The sequence below is a fragment of the Corylus avellana genome, chromosome 4 (assembly GCF_965113065.1).
Source record: "Corylus avellana chromosome 4, dhCorAvel1.hap1.2, whole genome shotgun sequence".
Taxonomy (NCBI): Eukaryota; Viridiplantae; Streptophyta; class Magnoliopsida; order Fagales; family Betulaceae; genus Corylus; species Corylus avellana.
This window is the reverse complement of record NC_142493.1, coordinates 4,732,752-4,745,376: the sequence shown is the minus strand read 5'-3', so window position 1 is coordinate 4,745,376 and position 12,625 is coordinate 4,732,752. Positions and strand designations below refer to the sequence as shown.

Sequence of the window (12,625 nt, the reverse complement as noted above, 5' to 3'; positions counted from 1 at the left end):
TTTGTATTCATTCTCTCTCTTGCTTCCGCTATTATTCCCACATCATCATTATTTCAACACTCCTATTGTCGTTAATTGTAGCTTAGGAAATGGTGTAGTAATAATACTTCGTATTGAAACACACTGTTTGATCATAAACTTCTGCTTGCACTTCTTAGACTTATAAAATGTTCTTAATTACTACATAAATTACATAAACGAAGCACCAAAAGATTATAAAATAAGAGAAGCTCGATCGATCGTTACACATCCGGAGCAAATGCCGGATGTTTATTGAAGCTAGCTCCAACCCCTTAATTATTAATTACAATGGGTAATAATGAACCCACCTTTTAAACATGATGTAACATTCTCTACGGTAGTACTCCGGAGCTGTGTGACCAGCACCCTATACAAAGGCAAACCAAAACTTCTCCATCTTTATATATCCAAAAATAAAAAAAGGAAAAAGGAAAAAAAAAATATATATATATATATATTAATCTGTTAATTCTTGATTTTTTTTCTTGATTTTTTTTGTTTTTTTTTTAATTGAAAAATACGTTAATTCTTGAATTTAGGTACACAAGAAAGTATTCAAAAAACGGATTTTGTTTAACATATGCGACTGTAAAGGCAAGTAAACCATACTCTTATTAGTTATTTATTCATTTTGACTACTTTTTCACCCAAAAAACTAGCTCAAGAGACGAGACTTTCCTTCACACTTATAAAGTGACTACCAGTCCCTTTCACAACCGATGTGGGATAACTTCAACACCTAATTGTAAGAAATTCCGTTTAAATTATGTCCCTTATGTCACATATATTATTGTAATTATAAAATATATATAATTACGGTGTTCAGTGATTTATTCCAATTAAAGCTTATTCTATGAAATCAAATATTCTGAATTAAATTGTTGATTTAATTTTTGTGGAACAAGTATTTGATTTCATTACTGATTTTATTTTGTGGAATCAATTAGTTATATTGATTATTTATTTGATTTTTATTCCTTGATGGGAGGAATAATTAAGGTAACAACTCTAATTGAGGGTCTCTGACCTACCTATAAATAACGCATGTGTATTCCATCAATTGGCACTCACTGGTAAGCATAGGTCAGAAGAACCTCTCAATATTTTGTAGTTTTTCAGATTTGTTTTTGTTAAGATGTTCTTCAATTAGCTTGAGTAAGGCATGGTTATAGGTATTTATATAATTATTCATTCCGCTGCTAATTTTATTGTCAATTAGCATTTAATGATATATTGAATTCTTACACTAATGCTTAATGGATTCAACTAAATCAGTTTTTGTCTCGGAAAATGAGAACAAAAGGACAAGAAAAGAACCAATTTCATAGAGCTTTGTCTAGCAAAATGAGAAAATTAATAAAGGATAAAAGAAAAACCAATTTCATAGATAAGCGTGTGTATATATATATATAGGATGATAGAAATACCAATTTCATAGACAATTCCAGAGAAAGAAGAGCAGCCAGGGCCTCCAGTGAGCCATAGAAAAAGAGGGTCTTCTTGAGGGTTTCCTTGGGATTCAATGAAGTAGTAGATAGCTCCGAATTATTGACGGACAGCCCCTCAAGAGGTCCTTTGACCCACAGACGCCCAATTAACCGGTAGTTTTCCAAGAGATTCATGAACTAGTAACCAACGGTCCCTAAGTGTTGGATGCATGCAGACATGCCCAACAGATACGAATTAGGATCATCTCTAATTTATTATAATATTTACTTAGTTATATTAGAGGGGTATTTTTGTTTCTTCAAAAAGTGAAAAAAATAAAAATACTCTTCCAACATAACTAACCATATATTATCCCGTTTAGAAGATCTTGTTCCACTATATACATTGTAGCTACGAAGCCGTACTATATAAGAAAAGTATACTTCATTAATAGCCTTATCTATTTGGACTAATTAGTCCTATAGGCTAGGAAGGATTGACCCTATAAAGAAATATTTCGCTTGGGCCTATTTGGACTAATAATGCTAAAGGCCCAACTTTTTTGCCCAACAAAAGTCCAACTTTTACCCTTTATTTTTTTTCTAAAAAAAATAAAATAAAAAATGGAAAAAATGTCTGAAGCAACCCTATCTATTTTTTGCCTTTCTTTTATTTAGTATTTTTTTTAAAAATGAAAAATAGTATTTTTCTTCATAATAATGACATTTTCTTGAAAAAAATGACATTATTATGAAAAAAATACCATTTTTCATTTTAAAAAAAATACCAAATATAAGAAAGACAAAAAATAGATAGGGTTGCTTCAAACATTTTTTCCATTTTTTATTTTATTTTATTTTTAAAAAATAAATAAGGCAAAAGTTGGACTTTTGTTGGGCAAAAAAGTTGGGTCCCTATCATTCCTCTTAGTCCTATAGGCTAGGAAAGATTGACCCTAAAGAAATATTTCGCTTGGGCATATCCAGAAGGAAAGACACTCATGAGAATCTACCACTTTCCATGCTGGACCCTTAACCTCGGATGCTTGCCATATTAAATCTACCTACCCACTCGTAACAATTCTATAATAAAAGGTGGGATACAGTTTTTCTCTAAATTGGGTTTGAAGAACTTTTTTTAATCTAATCTATAAAAATAACATATGTTTATTTTTTTAATAACATGCGAGATGTACATGAGTTTTTAATATTATTTATTCAAACTTTGTTCCCGCTATTAAAAAAATATGTGCATCTCACATGTTTAAATGACACATGTCATTTTTATAGACTAAATTAGAGAAAGTTCTTCCAACCTAATTTAGTGGAAAACTCTGCCCAAAAGGTGACAATTTGTAGTGTGAGGTATCCCCTTTCATTCTCATGCTTTTTGCTCTCTTAGAGATCACGGCTATACTGACCTAATTATCACGGCCATACTGACCTAATTATCAACTCCCGAACACACATGATAAACTAGTGTAATCAAAATTCACAATAATTAACTTCAACGGTGGCCTTAATTCCACAACCCAAATTGTTGCTTCCACATAAAATCCTCTCTCATTGTAGGCCCCATTATATGATCAGCTGAGGTGGTTGCTCGGTCACTTCTTTTTTAATTTTGTTATAAATAAGGAGTTATTTGTACAAAATATGCAGGTGTACCATCATAAAACACTTCTCTCACGTTTATGTGACATTAAAACACTTTTTAAATAATTTTTTTTTAAAAAAAATTACTTACTCAAATATTTCCCTTGAGTTGCAAGTGTATTATATCTTGCATGCATATACCTTATATTTGGAACAATTGATATATATTCAATATTTTTTAGGGGAAACAAAAAAGATTATTAAAAAAAATAAAAATAAAGGAGCAAATGCCGGCGGATGTTTATTGAAGCTCCAACCCTTAGTTAATTACAATGGGTAATAATGAACCCACCTTTTAAACATGTTGTAACATTCTCTACGGTAGTACTCTGTAGCTGTGTGACCAGCACCCTATAGAAGACAAAGCAAAACATGCCATACACTTTATTTTCTTTATATATCGATCCAAAAAAAAAAAAAAAAAAATTAAAGGAGAAAAAAATATATTTAAAAAAGTAGAGGAAATGAATATATAAATAATAAGAGTATGGTTTACAGTTTACTTGCCTTTACAGTGGCGTATGTTAAGCGAAATCCGTTTTCTGAATACTTTCTTGTGTACCTAAATTCAAGAATTAATAGATTAATATTTCTTAATTTAGATTTTTTTTTTTTAAAAAAAAGTTAGAATAAGATCACCCACCCTGCAATTTGGCCGTCAACGAACCAAGGTCGCCAATCGTTTACAACGGTCAAATTAAGAGACTTTATCCACTTCACTGTGCCCACAAACGGCACAACTATATCGCGGTCACCACTGTGGCAAGCAAAATCTTTAGTAAAAAGTTCTTAAAGTTCTTTGTGGAAAGCCTTTTGTATATCATTTCCTCTAATTTCTTCTTTTTTTTTTAGCATTTTTTTTTTTCGACAAAGTCCTTGTAAAAGTTCAATTTTATTTCAAATTAGAAAGTGATATTAATTAAAGAAGAAGAACAATCGCAGCTATCTTGTTGTCGACTACCAAATAAAGGGTGGTCGATCATCCTTTAGTGAGCAGATGAGGGGCGACAACCTCTAGTGAGGAGCTAGCAATTACCCCTCACCATATTTAGGGGTGGCCGCTTCACTACAAGGGTCGAGCACCCTTCACTTAGATGATCAGGGTTGGTCAGTCACCCCTCATTAGATCGATGAGAGTGGCCAACAACATTATGAGGGAGGCTTCTTTCTTCTATTCTATTTATTTTATTTTAAAAGTAATATAATGTTTGAGAAAAGTATATACATACCCTCTTCATACTACCGTTCAATTAATAACGATATGTTAGACTTTCAATTGAGAAAATATCTTCTCAAACTACCAAAAACTGCCGGACTACGCATGGCAGAGAAGAGAAGATAGCTAGAAAGTGATTACCTTTGTACCAGGACTTGTAAGCCAAACTGACTGAGATATCGATGAACATCAACCACACTTGGTATATCTTTTGTGTAGGATAAGCTCTTGTTGCACCTCTTCCAATCCAACACATGACCCTGATGCCATCACAAAATCATATCATCATCTCAAATCAATAATAAGATCATACCAACTCAAACATCATCCCCGTGAAGAATTTAATTACAAACCTGCCGAACATGCAGAGCTTCTTGAACCCTTTCGTCATTTGCCCACATAGACGATAATGCATAGTTAAAATTCTGCAGACAGATGGATGGAAGTCATGAACTGGTTAATCATCGTACGGCTGTAGATGTTTCAAACAAGTTTCAAGAATTAGGAGGGGGGATGTTTAATTACCCGACACCATTCTTCAGGAATTCTAGGTGGTGAAAGTATGAAATCTGTCGGATTTTATTGTAGAGATCTTCGATCCAGTTCTGCATTTTGTTTCGGGGATGCATAAGCGCACGTTGGTTCTAAAATATTATAAGTATATAAATCTTCGATGCACTGCATGCAATTTCGGAGAATCAGTCAGTATTGAATAAATTCATGAGTACATAAATCTTATAACTATCAATTCATCTCAGTCTCACCTTTTGGTAATATGCAAGAGCCATGACACATGCTGTATTGGATGGATCTACGTTCACATAATCCTCATTACAACTTGTTTTGAGTTGCTGAAAAACATGTAAACCATAACAAAATCACTACCATAATCAGGATGATCTCAGAGCTAAGGAGTATAGCATTTGAAAAAAAAAAAGAAGAAAAATCTGCAAACCCAACATGACAACAATTTTTTTTTATAAGATTTAACTTTTTGAGATAATTAATGTAGCATGCAGAGAGGGAGGTGTAATTAATGATTCACCTCATAAAGCTCATCTGATATGAGTGCCATCCGGTGAGCGAATACTATTTTGGAATTTTCATCAATAATAGAATCTGTTCTTGGGCACCCAATTAGATACCCCTGAGACCATTTAGAAAAAAATGTCAAAACCAGAATGCAAAAGCAAAATAAAACGCCCAAATGTGGTAGGTGAATATGTACTTTGAGATTCATTCGAGGCTTTACTTTGGCAGCAACACCTGCAAGTTTATATACCAATCAAGCTTAATTAGCTAGTCTAGACTAAATACAAAGAGGGTTAATTTGATTTCAATCTAGAAATGTCAAGTTCTACGTATATAGATTCTAGTTATCAATAAACTATATCTTACCATCTATGACTTTTTTTGTAACTAGTGGAACTGTCATGCCTGAATAAGAATTACCACCAATAAATAGTTGAACTGGGAGATACTGTGGGTGTTCATCCAACCACTGCATCATACCCCAAAAACATAAATGAATATTTTTATGAAAAAGGTAAGAATTTTCCTTCTTGAAGCATGAGTTTTGTGCAGTACCTTCCTTAGGAATTGATAAGATTGCTCTGCTGATTTAGAATCTGAGGTAGGCCAACCTTCTTGAGTTGTGGAATAGGAGAAACCAGTGCCAACAGGTGCATCTAGAAATATGATGCTCGCTGTCTGCACATTTATCACCACAGGCAGATTAATTATGAGAATTGTACCAGAAAACAGAAGACAAAAGGTGGGTGGAGTGAAGAAGGCTGCATTTTGAACCTTTGTCCATGCATATGTGTAGTTTACCAATCTTGGTAAGCTCCCAGTGTAGGTGTTAATATCAAATTCCAAAGGACCTGCACACAATTTTCAATCAGATAACAGCAGAAAGCCACTCCCAATATAAGAATTAAGAACTGGAGGCTATAAAACTGAAAATTCTAAAACGACTCCAATTATCACCTACTCACACGTCTAGGAGTTTTACAGAAAATATCCAGAAAACAGATCTAACTTAGCAGTTAAAAAATCAACCAAATACTGATATGAAATATGCAATCAAGAACACAGAAATTTGGTTACGAAGAGGAAACCATTTAGAGAACTCTCTAAATGTAAAACCTCTCAGGGGCAGCCAAACCCAGGAAATCAATTCACTATATAGAAGAATAAGGAATACAAGAAGAATAACAAAACCTTTGACTCTTCCTTGCACACGACAAGTGACCCACTTGACTTCTACCTCAGTAGCCCTTTCCAGAACATCTGGCACGATTCTTCTAAAAGATTTCCTTTCACCGGAACTCCGATTGGCTTCACGTATTTTCTCTTCAACAATAATCTAGAACAAATTCTCTCTCTCTAAGCACCCTGATTTTGCTCTATAAAAATACGTACATGTAAATGTAGCAAAATCGTGTTTAAATAGAAAATAACCCTAATAAGTCAGCCAGGTCCGGACCCTGCAGATCTGAGGTCCAGACAGGCCTCATAAAATGCACTTTCGGGAAATGGGGTCCTGACCCTGCCTCTGGAGGTCCGGACCCTGCTTGAAAAATCAAGTTTCTGAAAATGGGGTCCGGACCCGGGGAATTGCGGTCCAGACCCGGTCTGTCCAGTCTTCATCAACAACTCCGATCGATGGGCGTTTGTGGTCCGATTGAGCTGAAATTTTGCAGGGATGTTCATAACACATGAATCTACATTATGAACGGTGGAGATTGGATTCTGAGCATTCTATATCAGTGTTTGAGCCGTGAACAGTAGCATCTGCATTTTGGAACTGAATTAAGCCAACACAAGAACTAACAAAAACCATTCAAATAGGTTAGCTTCAAATTAATTAGTTTTAGTATTTTTTTCTTCCAACCAAACCCTTATGTGCTAGAATTTTTTCAAAATTATAATGCTCTTGATCATGTTGAAAGTAGTGATCATGATTGGTCCTTTTCGCAATTGGAATTTGAAGCAGTACTGTGTGTTTGGCACCAATAAACTTTCATCTCCTCCCCCAAAAAAGGACCCACTAAAATGATTTATTAAACAAATAATACTTTGAAAAAATTTCAAGTGGTATAATAATCTCAAAGCTTTAACTTCGTTTGTGATTGTTGCTGTTTCTAAACAGACAACATAGGATAAGAGAGGAACCACTTTCCTAAACAAAAGGTTCGTTTGGCAATGAACTTGCTGATCAAGTTTTACTTTTTTTTTTTTTTTTTTTTTTTTTTTTTTTTCCACTTTATAACATTTTTATTTTTTTTTATATCACATTATTAACTTTTTGTTATTATTCAAATAAAAAACTTTATTACTGCAAAATAAAACTTTTTCCCTTTTTCATACAAAAAATTTAAATTTTTATTTAATTATATTATATTAATCACTTCCAAACCAAAAATCACCTACCAAATCCATTGCCAAATCGAAAGAGTTGCGACGTTTGTCTCGGATAGCTGATTTTTGGTTTGGAAGTGATTCATCATGTAATATATATATATGAGGAAATATCAAGTGTTTTCCTAATCCTTAGTGGATATTATTTTTTTAACAACCGGATGAGAAATAAGGGACCGGTGGAGCCAACATTTTTTTTTTTTTTTAGAAAATAATATTCACCTAAAACTAGAAGAAGACCTATAAAATTCATTACCAAAGGAAAAGAGTTGCGAGTTTTATATATATAGGATGATAGAAATACCAATTTCATAAACAAATGCATGAAAAGAAGAACAGCCAGGGCCTCCTGTGAGCCATAGAAAAAGAGGGTCTTCTTTAGGGTTTCCTTGGGACTTGATGAAATAGTAGAATAGCTCCGAATCCTCCACGCTTATATATCTGAAACCAATTAAAACCCTTTACCAATATTTTCCCCATAAAAATAAACATATTTCTACATTAGCATATATTAGTGCATTTTGATCAGCAACAATAAATAAAAAAATGTAACTATTTATAAATAAAAATAACAAAAAGTTGCTATTCAATACGGTAGCACTTTATGCATTTTATCTAGACTTTAACTATAATCCGTTGGAGGAAAAAAAAAATTATCATATCAAGCATTATCAACTAAATCTAGCCGAAACAAAACTTTAACTTAATTAACCTGCTGGAGATGCTCTTACGCTTAAAACAATATACAAATTTACCCGGTTTCGAGTTTAAATGGAAGCTCGCCATCAAAGCCAGGAAGATACTTGACGATGGAGGCACAGAAAGCTACATTTGCTGACACAAGTATTAGAATAAGCAAACGCAAAGACACCCATCTTTGAAGATTAACAGCATTAATGGATGACTTTGTGAGAAGCTGCATATTATGAAAAGCTTCTGCTGCTACCATAAGAATAGATTGGAACTGGATCAAATTAAACTGCCTGAAAATTTTGGTTGCTGGCATGGGTTGGAACTGGATGGATCTTGGCCGTTCTTATATCTGGATTCGGCACCATCAGAATTGATGGCAGCGATCATTCTGCCTTGTTGACCGATTGGACACTGAAGTTTAGTAGCGGGGAGCAATAATAATTAATTGTTATTAACTTATTATTAATTTAGTTGCGGGGAACACCAACTGCAACATCAGCTAAAATCATATACAACAACTGTACGTTGACGTTGTGCTACACATGCATGGAAATTCAATATTAAAGTTGACGTTATCCTTTGCTCATGGAAAGTTTGCTGTAAAAGGAAACTTAATATTGTCGTTATCATTTGGAAGTGGAATCTGCTGCAAGAATCGATGTAATTCAATTTACTTCATTTTGTAAGAAATTTAATATGTATATATTGATAATATATAGTTCATTTGTGGAATATATTGAGGAAGCTGTTAGACATGTGACTTGAAATCAGGTTTGCAATGGGCCCCATTGTCTTTTATTCCTCTCAGATGTTGGAGACTCCTTTTATGAGTGGTATTTGGAAATCCTTTTGGAACTTGGACTCTTGTGTTGATCGACTTGGTTATTGAAGTCCATGTGGACTTGGTTTCCGTGATATACTTTGAAGAAGAGAAAATTTACTTGTAGTGGATTTTTTAACCGACTTAGTGCTCTTATATAAAGGAGCAGTCCTTGAGTTTTTGAAGTGTGCCAAAAACGTGAAGCACCAAAAGAGGGGAGAAAAACGTAAGTGCAGTAGACACAACATGGGAGAGAATTTGAGAGGGATCAAAGTGTGTGCAAGGGCAGTAAGGGTGTTTTTCTTCTTGGTGGTTTTTTGGGAGAACCAAAAACAAGTGATTAGAAGGAAAGGTGCTGCAAAGTGAGAGAAAAAAATAGAGATCAGTCGCCATCTGTTCCAGCAAAAGAAGAGTTTCTACATCTGTCTTTTGTATTCTATTTTGGAAATAATCCTTCTTGTGTGACAGTGAGATTTGAATATATTGGGGCTTTGGGATCTGAGTGTTTTTCTTTCTACTATTTTTGTACTCCATCTTTTGATAGTAGATTTTCTCTTGGTCGTCTCCGCCAGTGGATGTAGGCTTGTTAAGCCGAACCACTTAAATCTTTGTGACGTGTGTGATTACTTATCTTTGTTATTCCGCATTCTTCTTATTTTTCGCATCTCACAGGTCATGGGAAATAGAATTAATTTCTTGGTAACTAGTATCAGAGCTTTTGGTTCGAGTGGAAGCGATGGCAGGTGACGAAGGAAAGATGAGAATCGAGAAGTTCGACGGCAAAGATTTTGGGTATTGGAAGGTACAGATTGAAGATATTCTTTATGAGAAAGATCTTCATCAACCTCATTTGGAAGAATAACCCGACGACATGGATGATAGCGAGTAGGCTCTACATGATCGTAAAGCCCTAGCAGTTATCACAGGTCTAATGGCGGCTTTGTCAAGCATGTATGAGAAACCGTCGGCTAACAACAAGGTGCATCTGATGAAGAAATTGTTCGACCTAAAGATGGCGGAAGGGGCTTCGGTGGCACATCATCTCAATGAGTTCAAAACCATCACAAATCAATTGTCCTCGGTGAAAATTGATTTTGATGATGAGGTTCGCGCGTTGATCGTCTTGGCATCTTTGCCAAATAGCTGGGAAGAAGTGAGGATGGCTATGAGTAACTCTGTAGGAAAGAGAAACTAAGCTATGAAGACATCAAGGATTTGATTCTCAGTGAAGAGGTTCGCAGAAGAGATGCGGGTGAAGCCTCATGTTATGGTGCTGCTTTAAACCTCGAGACTCGGGGCAGAGGACAAGACAGAAACTCTGGTCAAGGCAAATCAAATTCCAGAAAAGGGAGAAGCAAATCCAGATTCGGACAACAACCTGAGTGTTGGAATTGTGGCAAGACTGGCCACTACAAGAAGAATTGCAGGGAACTACGGAAGGAGATTGAGAATGATTATGCAAATGTAGTGACAAGAAATATATGATGCCTTACTTCTTTCTGTTGACAGTCTCATTGATTCTTGGGTCCTAGACTCAGAAGTATCTTTTCATATGACAGTGATCTGTGAAATTCTCGAGAACTATGTTGGTGGAGATTTCGGGAAAGTGTATTTGGCTGACAGAACGACGCTGGATATGGTGGGCCTAGGCGATGTTCACATTAGAGTTCACAGTGACTCAGTATGGAAGCTACAGAAGGTCAAGCATGTTCCAGAGCTAAAGAAGAATCTAATTTCAGTGAGATAGCTTGATGAGGAAGGACATTCAATTCATTTCCACGGTGGAAAGTAGAAGGTCAGCAAGGGAGCTAGGATTTTGGCTCGTGGTCATAAGACGGGTACTCTCTATATGACCACGAATAGCAAGGATACAGTTTCTGCTGTAGATACGACTGCTGACTCAAAACTATGGCACCTAAGGCTTGGGCACATGAGCGAGAAAGAGATGAAGGTACTTATGTCAAAGGGGAAACTACCGGAGTTGAAGTAAGTTGAGTCTGATTTGTGTGAAGGTTCATCCTAGGGAAGCAGAAGAAGGTGAGTTTCGCGAAAGTTGGCAAAACACCTAAGCTTGGAAAGCTGGAGCTAGTACACGGATTTGTGGGGTCCTGCACCAGTGGCATCTCTTGGAGGCTCGCGGTATTACATCACATTTATTGATGACTCAAGCAGACAGGTATGGGTTTGTTTCTGAAAAAGTAAATCTGATGTATTTGATACTTTTAAGAAATGGAAGGCCATGGTTGAGACTGAAACGAGCTTGAAGCTCAAGCGTTTGAGATCAGACAATGGGGGGGAATACGAAGACAGGGGGTTTAAACAATTTTGGGCAGTGAATGGGATTAGAATGGAGAAAACTATCTTGGGAACATCCGCAGCAGAATGGCGTGGCTAAGTGCATGAACAAGACTCTCAATGAGCGTGCTAGGAGTATGAGATTACATGCTGGGTTACCAAAGACTTTCTAGGCTGATGCAGTGAGTACTGCTGCATACCTGATAAATAGGGGCCCTTCCGTTCCCCTGAGCCATAGACTACCGGAAGAAGATTTGGAATGGAAAAGGGGTAAATCTTTCACATCTGAAAGTTTTTGGTTGTGCTTCGTATGTCCATGTTGAGTCTGATGCTATGAGTAAACTAGATGGTAAATCTAGTAAGTGTTTCTTCATTGGATATGGAGATGAGGCCTACGGTTATTGATTTTGGGATGATCAAAATCCGAAGATCATTAGAAGTCGAAATGTGACTTTTAATGAGTGTGCTATGTACAAGGATGGATCAAGTGCAGAACCTGAAGTTACAGAACATGAACCGAAGAAGTCTGAGTTTGTTGACTTAGATGAGCTTTTTGAAAGTACAATGCAGAAAGAGAAACAATTCGTGGAGGTGGAGCTTGATAAACAGTGTTCACTCACGGATGAATATGATGACGGAAAATCTTCAAGAGACTTACTGCATTGGGAAGAGTCTTATTCTTTAGCAAGAGGCAAAGAAGAACATAATCGAAAAGCAATCAAGAGGTATGGTGTTGAGGATATGGTTTTTTTTGCTTTGACAGCTAGTAGTGGAGATCCATCGTCCGTTCATGATGGTATGCTGAAAGAGGTAGAGTTACTAAGGAGAGGTAAAGCTTGGGAATCGGCAGAATTACCCAAGGGAAAAAAAGGCTAAAGGGAGCAAATGGGTCTACAAAGAGTCATTGGAGAAAGCTGTATGGTCGACGGGACAGATAGGGAGGCATGGTGTTATCTCTAAATCAGGTCCTATGCTCAAGTTCAAGAGGCACTTGGACTTGAGGGACACTTGTGGAGTGTGATTGCCCTTGGGGGCTGAGGTAGAGACATCCGAAGGAGACATGTTTTGTTAGAC

At 35.9% G+C, this 12,625-nt stretch overlaps 1 pseudogene; it reads right to left on the bottom strand.

Moving 5' to 3' along the window:
• Positions 1 to 304: 304 nt before the first annotated feature.
• LOC132180003 (serine carboxypeptidase-like 17) lies at positions 305 to 8,665 on the bottom strand (annotated as a pseudogene).
• Between the last annotated feature and the right edge of the window lie 3,960 nt (positions 8,666 to 12,625).